This window comes from Panthera onca, chromosome B3 (assembly GCF_046562875.1).
Source record: "Panthera onca isolate mPanOnc1 chromosome B3, mPanOnc1 haplotype 2, whole genome shotgun sequence".
Classification (NCBI taxonomy): Eukaryota; Metazoa; Chordata; class Mammalia; order Carnivora; family Felidae; genus Panthera; species Panthera onca.
In genome coordinates this window covers 56,387,014-56,407,487 of record NC_138344.1, presented here as the reverse complement: position 1 = coordinate 56,407,487, position 20,474 = coordinate 56,387,014, and the positions used below count along the sequence as shown (strand labels likewise).

At 36.4% G+C, this 20,474-nt stretch overlaps 1 protein-coding gene across 1 annotated transcript in view; it reads left to right on the top strand.

Moving 5' to 3' along the window:
* Positions 1–20,474, top strand: part of SEMA6D (semaphorin 6D) — a 571,597-nt gene that overhangs the window by 72,481 nt on the left and 478,642 nt on the right. The window lies entirely within an intron of this gene.

The following is a 20,474-nucleotide window of genomic DNA, read 5'->3' as shown; positions in this document are numbered from 1 at the left end:
TCTTTTCATTGTTAATTGATTTGATCATTTGATTTTTGTTCCTTAGCCTGTTGATAGAGTGGATTATAATTGATTTTCTGTTGAACTAGCCTTGCATATCTGGAATAAATTCCACTTGTAATGGCATATGATTCTTTCTAAACATCGTTGGATTTGGTTTGCCATTATTTTGTTGAGGATTTTGTGTCTAGGTTCTTGAGAGATATTAGATTGTAGTTTTCTTCCTGTGTGCGGTCTTTGTTTAATTTTAACATCAGGGTAATATTAGCCTCATAAAATGAGTTGGAAAGTATTTCCTCTTCTATTTTATGGGAGAGATTTGTAGAATTAGATTTAATTCTCCATTAAATGTTTTCTCAAAGTGTTTTCTAAAAGTTTGAAACTATCTGAGCATGGAGATTTTAACTATGAGTTCTCATTTTTAAAATGGTTATAGTACTTTTTGGATTATATGTTTCATATTTGTTGAGTTTTGGTAGTTTATGATTTTTGAGAAAATTGTCCAATTCTTCTAAATTGTCAAATTGGGTGGCCTAAAACAATAGAAATTTATTCTCTCACAGTTGCGGAAGACAGAAGTCTGAAATCAAGGTGTTGATAGTGCCATGGTCCCTCTAGAGTCTCTAGGGAAGAATCCCTTCCATGCCTCTTTCCTAGATTCTGGTGGCTGCAGAAATCCTGGCATTCCTTGTTGCCTCCATAGTCACATTGTCTTCTCCTCTCTGTTCTTCTCTCTTTGTGTCTGTGCCAGATCTCTGTGTGCCTCTTCTGGCTATCTGGGATAATCACCTTTTACCATGTAAATTGTATCATTCACAAGTTCCAGAGATTGACATGGATATTAATTGGTGATGATGGGGGAGTGATTTTTCCACCTACCACAAAAATTTTCAATTTTCTTGATCATTCAGAGAACGAGGTTTTGGTTTCATTGATTTTTCTGTATTGATTTTCTAATCTCTATTTGATTAATTTCTGATCAAATCTTTATTATTTCCTTTTTTCTGTTCGCTTTAGGTTCAGTTTTCTGCTTTTCCCCAGTCTCTGAAAGTAGAAGGTTATGTTATTAACTTGAGATCTTTCCGCTTTTTTAATGTACTTATTTTCAGATCTCTATAAGCCCTGCTTTGGCTGCATCCCATAAATTTTGGTATGTTATATATTTGTTTTCATTAAAAGCAAAGGTATGTCTATCCCTTTAAATGTATTGAGTTTTGTTTTATGGGCTAGCATATGCTCTATCCTGGAGAATGTTTCATATACACTTGAGAAACATTTTCTGCTGTTCTTGAGTGAGTGTTCTATTGATCTCTGTTAGGTCTAGTTGGTTTACTGTGTTATTGAAGTCTTCTATTTGTTGATTGATCTTTTACCTAATTGTTGTTTTTGAGTGGGGTGTTGAATCTTCAATTATTATACTGAATTGTCTATTTCTCCTTTCATTTCTGTCAGTTTTGCTTCATATAGTTTGACGCTTTGCTATTAGGTGCATAAATGTTTATAATTGTTATACCTTCCTGATTTATTGACCCTTTTATCATTATAAAATGTCCTTCTTAATTAACTTAGCATTTTTTTTGTTTTAAAGTGTGCTGTTTCTAATATTATTATAGCCATTCCCTCTTTCTTGTGGTTGCTGTTTGCATTATAATATCTTTTTCCATCCTTCTATTTTTAATCTGTAAGTTTGAATCTAATGTGTCTCTTCCATAGACAGCATGTAGTTGGGTCTTCTTGTTTGTTTTTTTTAAATCCTATCTGACAGTTGATGACTTTTGATCAGATTATTTAATCCATTCACATTTAATGTTATTACTGATGTAAGTTGGGTTTATATCTGTCAGTTTTCTTTTGTGTTCTATGTATTTGTGCTTCTATTCCTCCTTATTGCTTCCCTTTGCATTAAGTGCACATCATCACAAAATCATTTAGTGTTTTTTTTTCAAGAAAAATTCATGCATATTCTCTGAGTTTTTCCATGATCAAGAATGTCTACCTGTTGCATTTGTACTTGAGTAAGATTAACCACTTAAAATACTCATGGTGTGTCCTTTGTTTTCCTTAAAACTTTGTAGACCTTCTTCCATTGTCTTTTGATATTGAAGAATGTTATGGAATAGTCTGGTCTCTGTTATTTTCTTTTTGTACTTTGAAGTAACTTCATTTTTTTCCTGCAAACTTTTTTTCTTTTTTCCTAAAGTTAAGTAACTTATTGAGGATGTATTTTAACTTATTGAGGATGTATTTTAACTTTAACAATATACATCCAGATGTATATTGTGTCCTTTCAAGCTACAGATTCATTTTTCCTGTTCATTTAAAAGAACATTTTCTATATGTCTCCGAATATCTTTTGATCCACTTATTGGATTTTTAAATTAGGAAATATCAATTATCTGTATTGAATTATCTATATTCCTTCTATCCATCATTTTCTCAATAATTGTTTTAATTTTTGACTTTTTTTTTGTGTGGTTCACTCTGGTTATTTCACATCCCTAATTTATTTTTTTATTTTTTGTAAGTTCTTCAATAATTGGATAGCAATTTGGTTCTCCATCTTTTCTCCTTAGCTTGGCATTCTCCCTTTCTATTTTTTTAAAAAATCTTTTGTCCTGTCATCTTAACTTTGAGCTGATATTTTATTCCTTTCAAATTCTTATTAAGTTCTAGAGCATATATCAACTTTCTAGATTTTGCTACTTTTTCCTTAATTGTATTTTTTTTCCAACTGGAATTTAACTGCCTTTGATTTTATGTTCCTTATCTTTCTTTGTTTGTTTGTCTCCTTTTTTCTTTTTAAAAAAATATATTGGGGCGCCTGGGTGGCTCAGTCAGTTAAGTGTCTGACTCCAGCTCAGGTCATGATCTCACACTCTATGAGTTCAAGCCCCACATCGGGCTCTGTGCTGACAGCTCAGAGCCTGGAGCCTGCTTCAGATTCTGTGTCTCCCCCTCTCTCTGCCCCTCCCCTGCTCATGCTCTGTCTCTCTCTGTCTCAAAAGTAAAAATAAAAACATTAAAAATTTTTTTTTAAATAAAAAAATATATATTTGTGTAATTTCCATGCTTTTCTCCTTTAATTTTTCTTAACTTTATATTATCAGTTCTGTTTAGATTCTTGCTACCCACAATGTGGTCTTCACACCAGAAACATTGGTATCATCTAGAGGCTTATTAGAAATGTAGAATCAAAGACCCCACCCAGGATCTCCTGAAACAGAAACTGCATTTTAACAAGATCCCCAGATGATCATTATGCACATTAATGTTTGAGAGGCACTGCTCAAACTTCACTGCACACTGAAGTAAACTGGGAGCTTTTAAAGAATACTAATGCTTGACATTCTGATTTAATCAGTATGGGATATGGCCTAGGCATCATGAGAGTTATTTTCTAAATGCAGCAAAGTATGAGAATCACTGACCTAAGCCTTCCATTTATTTATGATATTGTGTGGGTCATTTTTTTCATCATTTTTCTCAATTTATTTAGTTTACCACTTATTCCTTCCATTCTACCCTCCTCTGTACATATCCAACAACCTAAGTATTGCTTCTATTTATTCTGTGATCTAAGAGGGAGTATTAAGAGGATAGAGTTGGAAGAGGAGGAGGGGTAGTTCAGTTATGTATGGTGTAACTGGACTCAACTCCTTCTTTTGATATTCCATTAAATGTCTAACTTCACCAGCCAGGGATGCATCCCAATTCTTGTGGATGTCATCTTTGAAAATGGCAAGAATTTAGCTCCATTCAGTTGGGAGGCTGGGAGCTTTCACTTTTAAGGGTCATTCCTTTACTCATCTCAGGACAACCTATGTACCTTCTAGACAGACTTGCTTCTTCCTATGTTGTAGAAAATTAGTGAACAATTCTTAGGTTTTGTTTGTTTGTTTACCTTCTTGTCTTAGTACTACTGTGGCTTTATGGTCAGGTTAGGAGTTCTGTTAAACCATTTAATAACAAAATTTTCAGTTTCACTTAAAAATGTTAATAACTCAGGGTTGTCTAGCACTCTATCCTTTTACTGGTGGTGAATGTTTACTCCTTTTTCCCTTCATTTCATTACAGAATTAATTAGATAGCCACTGCTTAATTTTACCATTAGTCTACATGCTATATGGCTATTCACATAAGCCAAGTTTGTGTTTGTATTTTAAGCAAAAATATTTGGCATTTTTGACATACGTTAGGCTGTAACTAGAGACTCCAGTAAGAATTTCTTTAAATATCAGCCATTTCATATTTGATTTTAAAAGTTTTCTATATTATGCTCTTAGTATTTATGCTTTAGTTTAAAAAATCATTATTCAAGCAACATAGGTCTATTTCTCAATCTTATAATTATAAATATTGTGTGTCTGTATATACGCACTATAGCAGATATATAAAAATAATCTGTCTTTCAAATAGGAGTACCTGCATATTCAGGAGTGTTCCTATTAATACTATTGTCAGTGCACCAGATGAGATCTATCCAAGCGTAAATAAAGTTGATTTACAACTCAAATAACAATGTGGCTCATTATTGGGAAAAAAAATTAACAGTTAAAAATAGAGCTCAATTAAAGGTAAAAGAGCTAAAACACCCTTACTGATTCTTAAAAAAATGAGTCTTATTACAGATTAAATTCTTTTATTAATATATAATAAATTATTTAAACTCACTATACATTAGTGAAGATTTTATTTTTACTTTAGTTTTGATCCCACTTCCTATATTTTTTAATTATATAAATGTCTTTTAATTGATTTGTTTCCAGCTTTTAGTAAGGTTTTTCTGGGGTTAAAAAAGTTCTACCAGCTGAATATCTAATAAGTAAAGGTTCAATAATATGTCTAAGGTCAGTGACTAGATATATGGACACAGAAGACACTGAAATATGAGTTACCCACTAATTTAATGCTCCTTCAAATAAAACACCTTGTTTTAATGATACTTTGCAACATCAGCAAATTAAATGAATCCTTTTTATTTTATTTATTTATTCTTTAAAAAAAATTTTTTTTAATGTTTATTTATTTTTGAGACAGAGAGAGACAGAGCATGAACAGGGGAGGGTCACAGAGAGAGGGAGACACAGAATCTGAAACAGGCTCCGGGCTCTGAGCTGTCAGCACAGAGCCCGATGCGGGGCTTGAACCCACGGACCGTGAGATCATGACCTGGGCCGAAGTCGGACGCTCAACCGACTGAGCCACCCAGGCGCCCCTAAATGAATCCTTTTTAAATAAAAACCAGCTCTGTTGTCTTTAAAAGTCTCTAAAGATTTTCAAAATTTGAATAGCTGACATGTTTTAGTTTATTATTTTACCTTTACTGTCATAAGCCTGAGGTTACTGGAAATTTAGTAGAATATATGAATCAATTTGAGGAGAAGTGACATAAAAATTGAGTCTTCTAATTCAAAAACACATTATAGATTCATTTATTTAGATCTTTATTTTTCTTAGAAATGTTTCATAGTTTACAAAGTAGAGACCTTGAGTATCTTTCACTATATTTAATTCCTAGGCATTTGATTTTGTTGTTATTGTTGTAAATGCCATTTAAAAATTTTTACTTTTGAGTATTTGTGCTAATATAAAAATGTGTAATTAGCGTTCACATATTGACCTTCTGTCCTATGACTTAAGTTTATTAACCAGTGCTAGTAATTGCTTTGTAGATTCTCTAGGATTTTCTACCTAGGTGATCCTACTGTCTGAAAGTTGAAAGTTTTATCTTCTTTATTCCAATTTTTATGCATTTATTCCTTTTCTTTCCTTATTGCACTAAGACCTATAGTACAAATTTGAACAAAAATAGAGAGGTTATCCTTGCTTTCTTCCCAGTCTTAGAAGAAAAGAATTCAGTATTTCACTATAAAGTTTGATGTGTATGCTAATAAACTCACCACCTAGATTCAGTAATTAACCTTTTACTGTATTTGCTTAATCACAAACTATTTAGCAATCCATCTATCGATGGATCAATCTATTTCCTTTTTTGAGTATAATCCAAAGTAAGTTGCAGATATTCATTTGCTTCACCCTAAACAACTAAGTGCACATAGCATTAATTATGGTTAATTGCTTATTTACATTCCTCCTTTTATCCCTTGAATCAAAATTTATATGTAATGAACTGTTCAAACCTGAATTGTGTCATTTCATGATTTTTTTCACAAATGCATGCATGCACTTGTGTATGTGTAACCTAGCCCTATTGTGGAAGACAAAATGCACTAGATAATTAAGGAGATTATTTTATTCAGGCTATTGTAATAGGGGAAATATTCATGAATGAGGAGTATCTCAAACAAAAAGATGTGGGCCTAGCATTTTACAGAGGTAGGTAAACAGGGGAATCATCCAGAAGTCTTATGGGAGTCATGAGGAAGGATAGTCTACATGAGAATATGAAAGGTATTAGTGGTAGTTGGTAGTTAGCTGTTTTCAGGTAAACAAAAGGTGATGGAATTTAACTGTCTTTGATTTTGGGGAATCACAGGGCTCAGGTAAAATTCGACATTGTCAGTTTCCACTTTTGTTTAAGAAGAATGTTTTTTTGTTTGTTTTGTGGCTGTACTAGATAGTAAGCATCCTTAATGGAGCAAAGAAGAGTTTAAGAAATAGCTTCTCAAGGACACTTGTTGACATCATTTCTGTATAATTAGCTAGACTTATCTTTTGAGAGTTGGTGGCAAAACTCAGTTGTTTTAGAGTCTTAGAGATCAGGTATTTTAAAAGAGAGATGTCTGGGGGCACCTGGGTGGCTCAGTAGGTTAAGCATCCAACTTTGGCTCAGGTTATGATCTCATGGTTTGTGGGTTCAAGCCCCATGTCGAGCTCAAGCTCTGTGCTGACAGCTCAGAGCCTGGATCCTGTTTTGGAATCTGTGTCTGCCTCTCTCTCTGCTCCTCTCCCACTTGTGCTCTCTTTCTCTCTCAAAAATAAATAAACATTAAAAATTTTTTTTAAAAAAAGTTGTACTAAGAAACAGAGTGGATCCTTGAAGGTAAGATGTGAGTAGAGGAAAATGTTTTGGTTATGAAGTAACATTCATTGAGTTTCTTGAAGCTCTCAAGTTGGGATATTGATGATTTTGGTGGCATTAGCTACATTGTTATATGGGGGCATGTATGACCCAAGTATTTTGCTTGACTTTCTTTTCAAGGAGAATTTTGGCTCATGCATGATCTTTTGTGGTCTTGAGTTTTTTAGGCCTTATGCCAAATAGCCTGGCTTCCATTTGCAGGACTTCTTTAGATCTTGAGTAACAGGGCCGACTGCAAGGCAGCCAAAGGATGTTACTGGTTAGAATTTAGGTCTTGGTGATGGCAAGTTAGGAAGGAGGGAGGAAAACTAAAGGTGGTTTGTAGGATTATAGCCAGGTATTGATGAAAACTGAAAGAATTGAAAAATTGGTAAAGATTGTTAATTTGTACAAGGAACAAAATCCAATTTACACCTAAGTACCGAGAATGATTTTTTTCTATCGTTGGAGAAGTTAATTATGTTTCTACCAGACAAAACAGAATTTGCCTATCAGTTACCTAGAATTTAGAGTTGCAAAATAGCTCAAAGATATTGAACAGAGGCTAGTCTCTGGTAAACTCAGAAAAGTTTGCTGGAGACGATAAATAGTTTTCCATTGAATACAACAATTCTCTCTGTAGTCACCCTTCTTTTGATCAAAAATAATCTCAAGGAAAAATTATTTTTAATCACATTAAATTTGATTTCATTATTTACATAGGTGCAGCAAGGATGGTAATATACTATACAGACCTTAAATTTGCTTTGCAGGAAATCTTCATAAGGAATCTCAGATTGGATTCTTTTAAAATTGTATTTTAATTCCAGTATAGTTAACAAACTACATTAGTTACCAAACTAACAATATAGTGATTAAGCAATTCTGTATATCACCCAATAGCCATTATAACAAGTACACTCCTTAATCTCCATCACCTGTTTCACCCATCCCCCCCCTTACCTACCTCCCTTCTGGTTACATAAGTTCTCAAAAGTTAAGAGTCAATTTCTTGGCTTGTCTCTCTCTGTCTTTTTTTCCTTTGCTTGTTTGTTTTATTTGTTAAATTCCACATATGAGTGAAATCATATGGTATTTGTCTTTCTCTGACTGACTTATTTCACTTAGTATTATACTCTCTAGCTCTATCCATGTCACTGCAAATGGCAAGATTTCATTCTTTTTAATGGCTGAATAATATTTCAGTGTGTGTGTGTGTGTGTGTGTGTGTGTGTGTGTGTGTGTATCACATCTTCTTTATCCATTCACCTATCTATGGATATTTGGGCTGCTTTTATAATTTGGCTACTGTGAATAATAGTGCTATAAAACAGTATGGTACTGGCACAAAAATAGATACATAGATCAATGGAACAGAATAGAAAACCCAGAAGTAAACCCACAATTATATGGTCAATTAATCTTTGACAAAGCAGGAAAGAATATCCAATGGGAAAAAGACAGTCTTTTCAACAAATGGTGTTGGGAAAATTGGACAGGCACATGCAAAAGAATGAAACTGGACCACTTTCTTACACCATACACAAAAATTATTTCAAAATTGATTAAAGACCTGAATGTCAGATTGGACTTTTAAAAGCCTCTTAAAAATAGCAGCCAAGCCAAGAACTTGCCACTTGACTTCACCTATCTTGCTATAAATTTGAGTGAATTCCTCTTTTCTCAAGGTCCTCGCAATATCCAAGCCTGCCAGGACGTGACCTTCCTTATTCCCCCTGTGAGGTTGAGGACCTTTTAAGTTTATTCTTATTTATAACATTGTTTATTCATTAGTTTGTGGAAGCACCATTGCTATGAGTCTTCTAGGGAATTCTATGGGAAAATGTGCCCTTAGTTTCACCCTTCATTTCCAATTTTAATTCCTCAAGAGTGAGCTAACCCTTCTGAAGGGGGACCCTCTTTTGTCCTGCCTTAAGAAAATAGGCCCACAGAAATCTCTAGTACTTACAGTGCCCAAGTCTGTTACCCAGACAACATCTGCACTCTTCCCCTATAACATTAATTTTAATAGAGATTTCCTGGGTTTGGATACTTATAATTTATGTGAAGAGGACCTGAGAAAGGATGGATATCAACAGTCTCTGCTGCCTATGTTGAATAAAAGCTGTTGAAAGTACTAATAATTATACAGAGAGCAAAAATCCTTACCTTAATGAATAGTTGGCCTTTAGAATAACACTAAATCAAGATTGGTAATTTCTATTTGTTCATTCTCTGTAGACGTTAGCCAGAATTCTGTCCTTAGACAGAAAATATATTACTCCCCACATCAAAAAATAATCCTGTTATACTTCCAAAGCACTTAGCAACCTTTTATATGCCATTCAGGTGTAAATTAGTGAATGTTATTTTTTCTAATCACAGTAGCTATCATGATGTATTAACAGGAAAAGCTAATTGAATAGCAAAAATCTTTGCATGAAATAGCTCTTTCAGTCAGCCCTACTTTACCATATCATGGCAGCATTGCATTAAATCCTCATAAAGTACAACTGATTATTTAAAATGTAATAATTGACTGTCCTTGGAAAAGAAGTGATATGTGTAGTTGTGGGGAGGGGAACCTCTGTTATAGGCTATTCTACCTGCTGTTTTTCTCACAGTCAGAGCATCTCTTTGGTATGGGAGGGAGGGAAGCTGAAATGTACTGACCCCTTTGTAGAGCTGGGGATAAGGACCTAAAGGCTTCAGAGAAACATAGCACATGCTGAGCAGCCCACAAAGCCCCCATTATTACTGTGTGGGCAACTCCGTTTGCATCTCATTGAAAATGTTGTCTTGCACATCAACATAAGCAATTAAAAAATAAAAGAGGAAAAACATCCGCCTGCTTGTTTAAGATGCTCAGCAAAAGAAGGGAAGCTTGAGATTTGAGAGAAAAGGGAAGGTTTGTAGTATCAAAATTCCATGCTCACCCCCCCCTACTGAAACTCGCCCATAAAGCTACTTTTTGAAAAGCCTTTAAAACAAGGAGGGGGAAGTACTGAAAGCAGCTTTCATGTCTGCCAAAATGTAGGTTCATTAACCAGTATATAAAGAAATGAAATTTTGGTTCACTTGCTGTGATATTAATTTCAAAATAAATTGAATACAGTGTATTTAATTTTTCAGGATGTTCCTCTGGGGCATGAGCACTGTTTATGGGCTCAGTAAATATATAATACCAAATCTGGATTGATAGAAAAATAGAAACATAAAGCTAAGAAAAATTGAAAAGGAATTCAAGAATCAGGGAGACAGAGCAGGGTATGTGAAAAGACATGGGATAAGAAGTTAGATAATGGGACTGTTAAGAAGATACAGGAGTTGTAAAGAATGCACAGGAATGAAGGGAAAGTAAAGAAGTGACCTTCATTTACTGTCTCATCTCTTCCATCTCTGCCTCCCCAGCTCTGCATAGCTGAGTTCCATAATGTTCCATCACCTCACCCTGGGTCATCCATGTCAGTCAGGAAGTTTGAAGATGTTCCAGTCTCCCAGCAGGTGGATTTGTCTATGAAGAGGGGAATCATTCATTAGCTGACTCTACCTAATTTCTAATAGAAGGGCAGGTTCTCCAAACTGACCTGTGGATGCACTTCATCCACCAACACTGAAGTTGCAGTTTAGATCAATGGTGGAGGCTAATGAGATTTGCAGACTGGAATGAATCAGACCTGAATATGCTAAGTAGAGTTGATGAACTATAAGCAAAATAGTCAAAGGAAACATTAATTAACATCCAGCCTCAAAATTCAAGGTAGTGGTTGTCCACGATGCTAACAATTTGTGTGTGACAGAGATAGGATTTGGTTTAAAGGTTGCATGCCATTTTCTGTAAGAAGAGATGGAATGGCCTTGAAAAATGCACTTATAATATGTCACAAAATAGAAGATACACACACACACACGCACACACACACACACACACATACTGAGCAAGTGAGAAGAATGAAATTAGTGTTTTTTTCTTAGTAGTCACTGTTAGTGCATATGATTTCTTTAAATTTTCACAACATTATGGTGTAGGTATTTTTATCTGCACTTTACAAGCAAGGGAATTTAAGCACATAGAGGTTTACGCCATTACCGAACGAGTGGGCAGCTGATTCATGGTTCAATTCAGCTCTAACACCAGACCCTATCCTTTCTCCATTATAATACCATATTGCCTGCCATGGAAGAGTTACATCTATCCTTGTTACTACAAATTGCATGATAATTGCTTAGTGCCCTGCTTTTTAAACATGAAGAATGCATGCGTGCATATGCATGTCTATATTCTCCCTAAAAGCAGGGCATAGGCTAATTTTATGATAACAATTATGGTTAGGAACATTGTCAAGTCTCCAGAAACCTCCTTGTCACGACTCACCCTATCACCAAGAATACTCAAGGAAATTTTATGGAAAGGAAAAGTGCTAACATGTTTTGAGAATCTATTATGTGACACTTTGCCAGTTGCTTTCCTGGCAACTTTCAAGGTGGATGAGGTATGGATTTTTGTCTTTACCTTTCCTATCCCATTTTTTCCTCAAATCAGCTCTAAGATTACAACCATCTCTTTTTCATTTTTGGTGGGCTGTATCAGTGCTGTTAGGCAGCAAACTACACTTTTATGTGATCTCTCTCCTAAGCCCTCTCTTTAAACTAGTTCTCTGGCCACTCTGCTCCCTCTTCCTTGCTTTCCTCAGCCTTCTTCAAATCCTTACTGTCCTATCTGTCTGTTTATTCACCATGATTCCCTGATGTTGAGCATAACAGGATCTGAAATTTCTAGTCTCCAGAGTGACTTTTAGTCCTGGTCTCTCAGATGCAAAAACTGCTAGAAAATCCTCCATAATGGTTTCCTTTCCTTCATTTGAGGAACAGCAGTGCCCCATATTCTACCCTATCCCTATCTTTTTTTGTCCTATATCCTTAAGCCCTCTGAACCCCAACATGGCAGGACCTAGAGTGTGGTTGTTTGCCACACACACTGAACAAAATTGATGGGAGGAAAAGTGTGCATATGTGTGTGTGTTTTTTTACTCAAGCATGTGCCCCATTCTCAGTCACTAAATTTAAATACCCATGGGGGCGGTGGCACCACACGGGTCAGCTATAGGACATTGTGGACTATAGACAAAGAGTGGTTAATTGGTTGAATTCTTCTTTGACTTTCATTTGGAGACTGGTGTTTACGTATAGCTAACATCTATCTTCTCTCACTCAAGCTCTGCTACTATTCTTCCCATACTCTCATTTTCTTCACCTACAAGTCCCTTACTTCAATGACTTTCACATTCTATTGGAAGTGGTCAGAGGTGCTCTTGGGGTCTACTTGACCCTAAGAAGAAAGCCATGCCTCATTAGTAGTGGGTGGGCTGAGGCTCTGTTTGTTGCTTATGTTTTCCACTACATTAGAAGTGTCCAGCTGGAGAAAATTTGGGGCTAGACCAGAAATCCAGCAAGCACACCAACTTAACACTTCCCATATGTGTGATCCTGTCTCAATCCTGTACTTAATCATAATCAGCCCACCCACTCGCCCTAATACAGCTGGCACATACAGACCATTCATAGACAGCATCTGCTCCAGGCTGTTACCCCAGACAGGGTCCTGAATACATCTGCTGCTACTCATGCACTTGTCTCCCTAAGACAGGAAGTCCTGAGTCCATAGCCCTGGTTTCTGTTTGACCTCCTATTTTTAACTCGCTTTCTTGGCTGAGTGGGCCTTGGCTTCTTTTTCTATTATCATCTCTACCCATCGCTCTAATTTTGGCTCTTCTATAGAGCCTTGGCCCTAGGAATTGCACAAACCTACCTATTATTCTCCAGACCACTACAGCACATTCAAATTCAGGGGTGTTGGACAGTAGTTCTCCTTTTTTCATGTAAAAAGAAGAACTGTCTATGAAGCAGGGTATTTGGCATTTTAGATGTAAAAAGGGGTTTGAGAATGTCTATGGAGTAGAAATTTAAACACTTGCTATTAACATCATACTATTTTTAAGATAATTTTTAAAAGTTATGGAGTATGGTAGAAAGAATACTGGGTAATATTGAGTCTATAGTTCTGGTCTTATGTCTGCCACTGAGTCTCAGTTTGTTAACAACTTGTAAGAGTTTATTATAGTGGGTGATTCCTTTGGTCCTTTCTAGGTGTATGAGTCAGCAATGCTATTATTCAATCAGCAGACAAAAATGATAATGCTTCATGATCTAGGTTCTTCTGTAAGTTCTGGATTCTCCGATAAATTTTATGACTTCTTTTTTTAGTCACCCTACAATTAGAGAAGAACAATTCCAAAATAATTAGAAAGACTATATCCTAGTGAATGTGTTCCAGAGTTATGAAAATTTCTTACTCTGAGGCACCGGCTGTCATGACATTCCATTGTTGGTTTTTGCATTATTTTTCATATCTTCCTTTTAACCCAATTTCTTGTATTTCCTAGCAGACATAGGACATGGTTTCTTAAAGTATAACAACAATGATTTCCTTTATCATTCCGTGCTTTAGAACTTTGCTTCAGGTACTTTTAAATGAGCAGTCTCGAAATCTTGGAATTAAACTGCCAGTTATTAGAGATGATATTTCATGCCTCACATGGGGCGCACCTCCTTTTCATATTGCATTTGTGATAGACAGTTCTTTGCATGAATAATAGAATGGCCCTGAATGAATTCACGTCAGCTCTGCTTCAGGGAGAAATGCAAGGTGAGCTCGATGACTCCTAGTGTGATCCCTTGCCTGTTGACATTACTTTTAAACTTTTCTTCTTTAGGCTGCAGCCATGTGTATTAAATCAATGATAAACACCATTTCTCTCACAAGGCCGGCTCACCATTTGAGTGACAAAGAATGCTTTGCAGGTAGTTGAGAGGTTAATATCACTGAATTATTTATTTATTCTGTATAAACATCCCTGTTTTCTGCCTCCCTTTCTTTTTTTTTTTCTTTTTTTTTCTTAACTTTTCTAGTGACTGATTCAGAGTAGAAAAAATATATAGTCTCCAGCAGGGACAGGTTACAAAGATGGCCTCTGTCTTGGGTGGAAGAAAAAGTACGGGTAACAAATCTTGCTTCTTCTTGTATTGGAGAGGAGTTCACATTTTTAAAAAACTATGCAAGAAAACATGTGGGAGGATATAGATGTTCAAAAAAGAAAAAAGGGAAGGAGAAGGTACCAGGACATCCTACTACAAGGGCAGACCCCGAAACTGTACAGAACTCTTGAAATCTGTGTTGTACGTTATCTTCATCCCCTCCCCCATATAACTTTTTATATTATTATTATTCAGATGAAAAGTGGATAGACTTAACAAGGGCATTCTTGAAGGGTAAATAAGAGAAGAAGAATTACACAAAGCATCACTCATCCTGAGGAATGAAATTGCCAGGCAGCCACTCCTGCACACCTTATCACTCTTTCAGAAGTCCTTCAAGCATCTCCAAATTTGCAAGTGGGAAAATCATTGCACAGGCTCCTGCCTTTCTTTCCTGTCTCATTTCTATCCTATCTTTACACTTCAAGTTATCCTTTTCCTATTAGTTATCTCTTTAAATTTTTTACTAAGACTTTGTAGCACATTGGATGACCATTTTCACAAAGAAGCAAAGTTTTTGTGATCATTTTTATGAGTGATCAAAGAGCAACCACATGGAGCTTATTCACAACTACATTATTCCCACATATCAGCTTTGTTCCTCACTCAGAATGCATGCCCCTAAAAGGACTCGTCCGAACTTTGAAAGTCTAAATTGGACTAGCCTAACCTTCATGGTTTCTGATCTCAGTTCCAGAATCTACCTGTCTGACCGGCAGAGAATATGAGAACATAGGTTCTGAGTGGGTGCTTCCAGTCTACAGACATTTTGGAGCCCTATCCCCTGAGGGAGATTTCCCAGTGCACAGAAGTTCCAAAGGGCTGTATAAGACCACCATGAATTTGTCTAAAAAGCAGTTGTCAATTTTTTTGCTCGGAGGAAAGGAAATCTTAAAAATTGTTTAAAAGCCTGATGCTAACTCTTTGGATGCCAGAGTTCTAGCTCATGTAAGCAGCTAGGTCTTTTAACTCCAACTGAATAGACCTGTTTCTTCACCTGCCCCTGCTGCCTCCGTTGCTCTGGCTAGCTGGGTCTGAGAGCAGAGTGGAAACAAGGCAAAGAGAAGTCAAGGTGATTCCCTTCATTGTTCTACCCCAGGGTCAGCTCTGCCTCCAGTACTTAAACCTAAATTGCTTGACAAACTAATTTTTCTTTCTTGGTTGCTAGTTTCTCAGTGACACCACCATTCTCTGAGATTATCCAGTTTCAAAACACTGGAGGATTCCTTGACAGTTTCTACTGATTTATCATTCACTCTATTCTATTAATTAAAAAAAGGTCTCAGGGCACCTGGGTGCCCCAGTCAGTTAAGCGTTTGACTTTGCCTCAGGTCATGATCTCAAGGGTCACGAGTTCCAGCCCCAGTGTTGGGCTCAGTACTGACAGCTCAGAGCCTGGAGGCTGCTTCAGATTCTGACTCCCTCTCTCTCTGCCCCTCCCCCACTCATGCTCTGTCTCTCTCCTTCAAAAAGAAATAAACATTAAAAAAAGGTCTCCTATCTATCCAGTCCTCTTAATTACTACTGCTAAAGTTCCCTTCTTGTCTTGGCTTTATGCTTGAAATAACAGCCACACACTAGCTAACACACCTCTGATTTTTCTCTCACATTCTAATGGCATGTGGTACAAGGGAAAGTGAATGAATGGAAGGTCTAACCTGGCCAAATCACTGTAGTGGTTGTTTTGCATGTTCTATCTTACTTAATCCTTACAATATCTATTTGAGGTAGGTTTTGATGACTTGATTTTACCAATGTTGAAATGAAGACCTAGAAAATTGGAGAAAATTAGTTCCGTGTCAGGTGGAAAGTGGTAGAGTTAGGAACGAAACCAATGTCAGGTTCACCCCAGAGTCGTTAGAATTTCTGTAATAGCCTGCTGTCTCTCAATAAATACATAACTGAATGGATAAGGAGTGAGTGGGTGAATGTATGAATTCATGCATGAATACAGGAATGAGAGGACTAGTGGGCAAAAGACTTGTAATATAATTTTACGCCTTTTTGAAAATAGGGACTATGGCCTGTTAAGTGCTATTATATCATAAGTAGCTGCTGTCACCACTGCTGTGTGTCTTCAAGCCTGTGACAGTTCTTCCACCTGTACACTCCACAGTCCACATTCTTACGTAGGACAGCAAAGCGCAACTTAATCAGCTAGTATTGAAAGAATTCTGATTGGGAGCATACTAATGCTTCCTTCAATTAGTTTCCTCCAGAGTTAATCCCATTTACTTTTCCTGTTTGGGCAACCAGCTGTTTGAGGTTGCTGGGCAACCAAGAGTTGAAGGGAGGGAGGTTGGAGAGCAATGGAGACCCAGAAGCTTCAACCAAGGTGAATATTAAATGAGAATCAAATGTCAGAGAGGATTTATTTTAGGGCGCAAACAGATCATTCCAAAGTGAACATTAAAAAAGTGAGTTAAATCCAGTTTAGAACATTTGTTTTTCAGTATTTATATTCTTAGCATAATCTATTTTTCTTTTTTCTGAAACAGTGTGGCAACAAAGAGCCAAGGGGATTAAATGTTGAGTGAAAGGAAAAAAGTGTGGCTTCAGGGAAAGCCAGAGCGGTTGTGAAATGGCAGCTCTCCTTTGGGATGATTATGTTGTTTCTGTAGAAGTAGATGAAACACCTGGGTGTGTTCAACCCTACAGAAACCTCAGAAGCACAAAGCAGGGGGCCGGATCCTACAGGAGATACTAGTAGTATAGAGATACAAGTAAATAAATAAATGGATAAATAGATAAACAAATACATACATACATACATACATACCTACATAAATAAATAAATAAATAAATAAATAAATAAATAAATAAAACAAACCTTCGAGGGGCAGGTGATCAAAGCATTACGTACAGGTACCAAAGATTAAGAGGAGAAATGGAATGTGGGCATTCATGCCCTAGCTGCATACACTCTAGATACCCATCCCTCTCTATAGTCAATCCCGGGAGTATTGATGGTGGTGGCTGATCCTTAGAAGGTGGGCCACTATAGCTTCCTCCTGGGAGGAATGAAATAATTGCCTGGAAAAGACAGACTTCTTTCAGATACATTAGCTGAGTGTAAAAGAGAAGGACAGTACAATAACCCAGAAGTAAAGAAAAATCTCTCTGTGATCTTGGGTAAGAAATGTCTTTCTCTTTAGAGCCTCTGCAATATGTCTGCAACATGCTACCTATTTGACAGGGTTATTTTTCATCTAAGAAATACAAGAGTACATTCATGTCTCAAGTTAAGGGCTATACATAACAGAAATTGCAGGAATGGTTGCAAAAATTTCAACTAAAGCTAAAATTTCAAAGCTCACTGGGGGTCATTATGTCACATTTAGCATGTCAAACACTAATCCTGATTTGAAAACAATGCAGTATTCTTTTTCCTGTAAACAAAATGGAACGTTTCACTTAACTTCCATGGTAATTTAACTGAAATTAAAGAGAGATAGAGAAATTGGGAGATTGAGAATTGTTCCGTTCTATGTAAGTAGAAGAATAACATGCTTGAAATGTAAACAATTATGTTATTTTTTAAGTTCACTTATTTATTTTCAGAGAGAGAGAGGGTAAGAGTGAGTATGAGTGGGGCAGAGACAGAGAGAGAGGGAGAGAGAGAATCCCAAGCAGACTCTGCACTCTCAGCCCGGGATGTGGGGCTCAAACTCACAAGCCAACCAGAAGATCGTGACCTGAGCCAAAATCAAGAGTCAGACACTTAACTGACTGAGCCACCCAGGTGCCCCAACTATATATCTTTTCAGTAATAAAAATTAAAACATTTTAAAACCTAAAATTAAATATGTACAAATTATATATATATATATATATGTGTGTGTGTGTGTGTATGTGTGTGTGTGTGTCACTGGAAGTGATTTATATTTAGTAAATATAAATCTATTGTATATCATATGTATTTAAATATGTATTTGTATGCTTACATTTACATATAAATACATATTTATATATGTATTCAAATTTTATATATATATTCAAATTTAAGTCAAATACCCTTTTTACCATGCTGCTGTCAATTCACTTATTTGAACAAGTGACTGAGACAATATAAATGACCATAGCTTCATGAATTAACAGTTTCCATTAATCTTCTTTTCTCCAGTACATGCAGCCAATATGTGGGAGAGTAAAACAAAACATGCACATTCACATATGTACACAGAGTAAGTAAAACATCTGTTCTGTTTGTTTCACATCTTTACTCAGAGCGTTGGGAGAAAGAACCACAGCATTATATTCTTTGTTTTAAAAGCTAGGTCTAACCACCCGATCGTTCAGCATAAAAACATTTCTTTGATGCCACATTAAAGAGGTGCATCTTAAAACTTTAGATCAAAATAAAGGTCATTGAATCATCCAGTGCTGGAGCATTGATTCATTATCTCCATATGTGTTTGTAAACATTATGCAGTGTTTAGATGTCTTGATATTATGAGTGATTTTTAACATATGGTTTAGGACTTCCAAGCACAAATTTGGTCAATTGCCTTTGGTTAGTTGCAAGCTTCAGCAGTTGTCCCATGTACTTACACTAAGTTTGGAAGAGAAATTTGGAAGGAAATGATTCCTGGAACTAAGACACCTACTGTGCCCAATCCTTGTTCCATTTTCACAAGACAGAATAAAGCCACCAGAGGAATTGATTATAGAGAAGGGTGGGCACTCTGAGTGGTGATCTGCAGCATTTTCTGAAGCCAGAGATCCTTGAATTTACTTAATGACAATTTTGTCTTGATTCAAAAGAAACAGAAGTGCAGTGTGGTTCCCAGTGACTAGGATTGGTCTTCCATTGGTCTTTTTTGGTACTCAGATCCAAACTTTGTGAACTGGGATGGCTATAGAAGTAAAATCACCATTCTTTGGCCATTGGAACCATGGTTCCATTGAGACCCAGGAGGCCAGAGGAGCTTCATGGTCTTTTTATATCTTATAGAAGTATCTTTTAGTAGATATATTACTGTTTGCAATTATTTACTCTCCAGTTTCCTGTAAGAGGATTATACATTCCTACCTTTATTGACTTTGAAGTTTGACAAATTATTTGCTTTAGCCAATGGAATGTGAGTGGTTGTGATCCACACCACTTCTGTGCAGAAGCTTTTAGAGGCATCGTTTCTGCCACCATATTTACTTTTTGCCTCTGCCTGTTTCAGATTTGGGCTGCTTATTCAGTTCTTGAATGAGAAGACAGGTAGAGCTATAGCCAAACTGTGTCCAGCTGTAACATGAATGAGCAGTCAATGTGTATTTTGTATGGGGATTATTTGTTAGCAAGGCAAAGCTGACTAATACAGTTGCCTACCTTAGAGTAGTCTCCCTTTAATTCTTTCCTGAAATAGCTAGAAAGCACATACACCTCTGATATTATCTATATTAAGGTATTATTTGCTTATCCCCTTCATCCCCTTGTGTCAGCCACTCTCAAATATTTCTTGTGATCCCAGAGACTTCTGGTCACAATAATGTAAATAAATTAGTGAACTGAATAAATGATTTAACTCATTAAACGTTTTATTTAAGTCAAGCTCTATAAGATATGAAATGGACAAGATAAGGTGACTGTCCTCACGGAGAGGAGGGCCAGTGAAAATACTAATGCAGTGTGATCATTCTTAAGGTAGAGACACATCCAGGATATTGTGACAGTCCACCCATTCACTCAACAATGTACTCCTATACCTTACTAATCCTTCTTTATTTTCTCTCTACAGTTTTAAGCACCACAAATAAAAATACAGATTTATGCCAAAGGTGACCTAGAGACTGGTTAAGCTTTTGACTACCCTCTTCCTTAACCCCTCTTTCCCTCACATACCACATCATGTATTGTAGCCAGGAAAGAAGCCTGGGCTGAGGCCCAAGGTCTTACATTTGTTATCTGAAGCCTCATTGTCTTCTCCTTCCTCCTCACTCACATGATTCCAAAACCCATCCCCGAGGATGGAGGCTAAGAATTCTAGCAAAAGACTCTCGCTCGCAGATGACATCTAACATAGGATGGAATACCTATTTGGGGATGTTATTAAGCCCATATTGTTGTCTACCTTTCCCTCTTCTCTCCTAACCAACTGCCTTTATTTGAAGCATTTGTTCTAGTTTTCTTCTGATGTGAGTTTTAGGGAATAAGGATCCCTCTTTTTAAACTGGTATCACCTTTACTTTTAAAGACTTAACTCTGCCTTTTGACTATTCTATTGTCCCACTAATATCTATAGCTTTTTAAATCCTTTTCTTTCTATACCTCCCACCACTCACACATTCGACATTATTTTAGAAGTTTATTTTTACTGTTAACATTTATTAACATCCTAACATGGTGATAGGTTTCTTGCTGTGT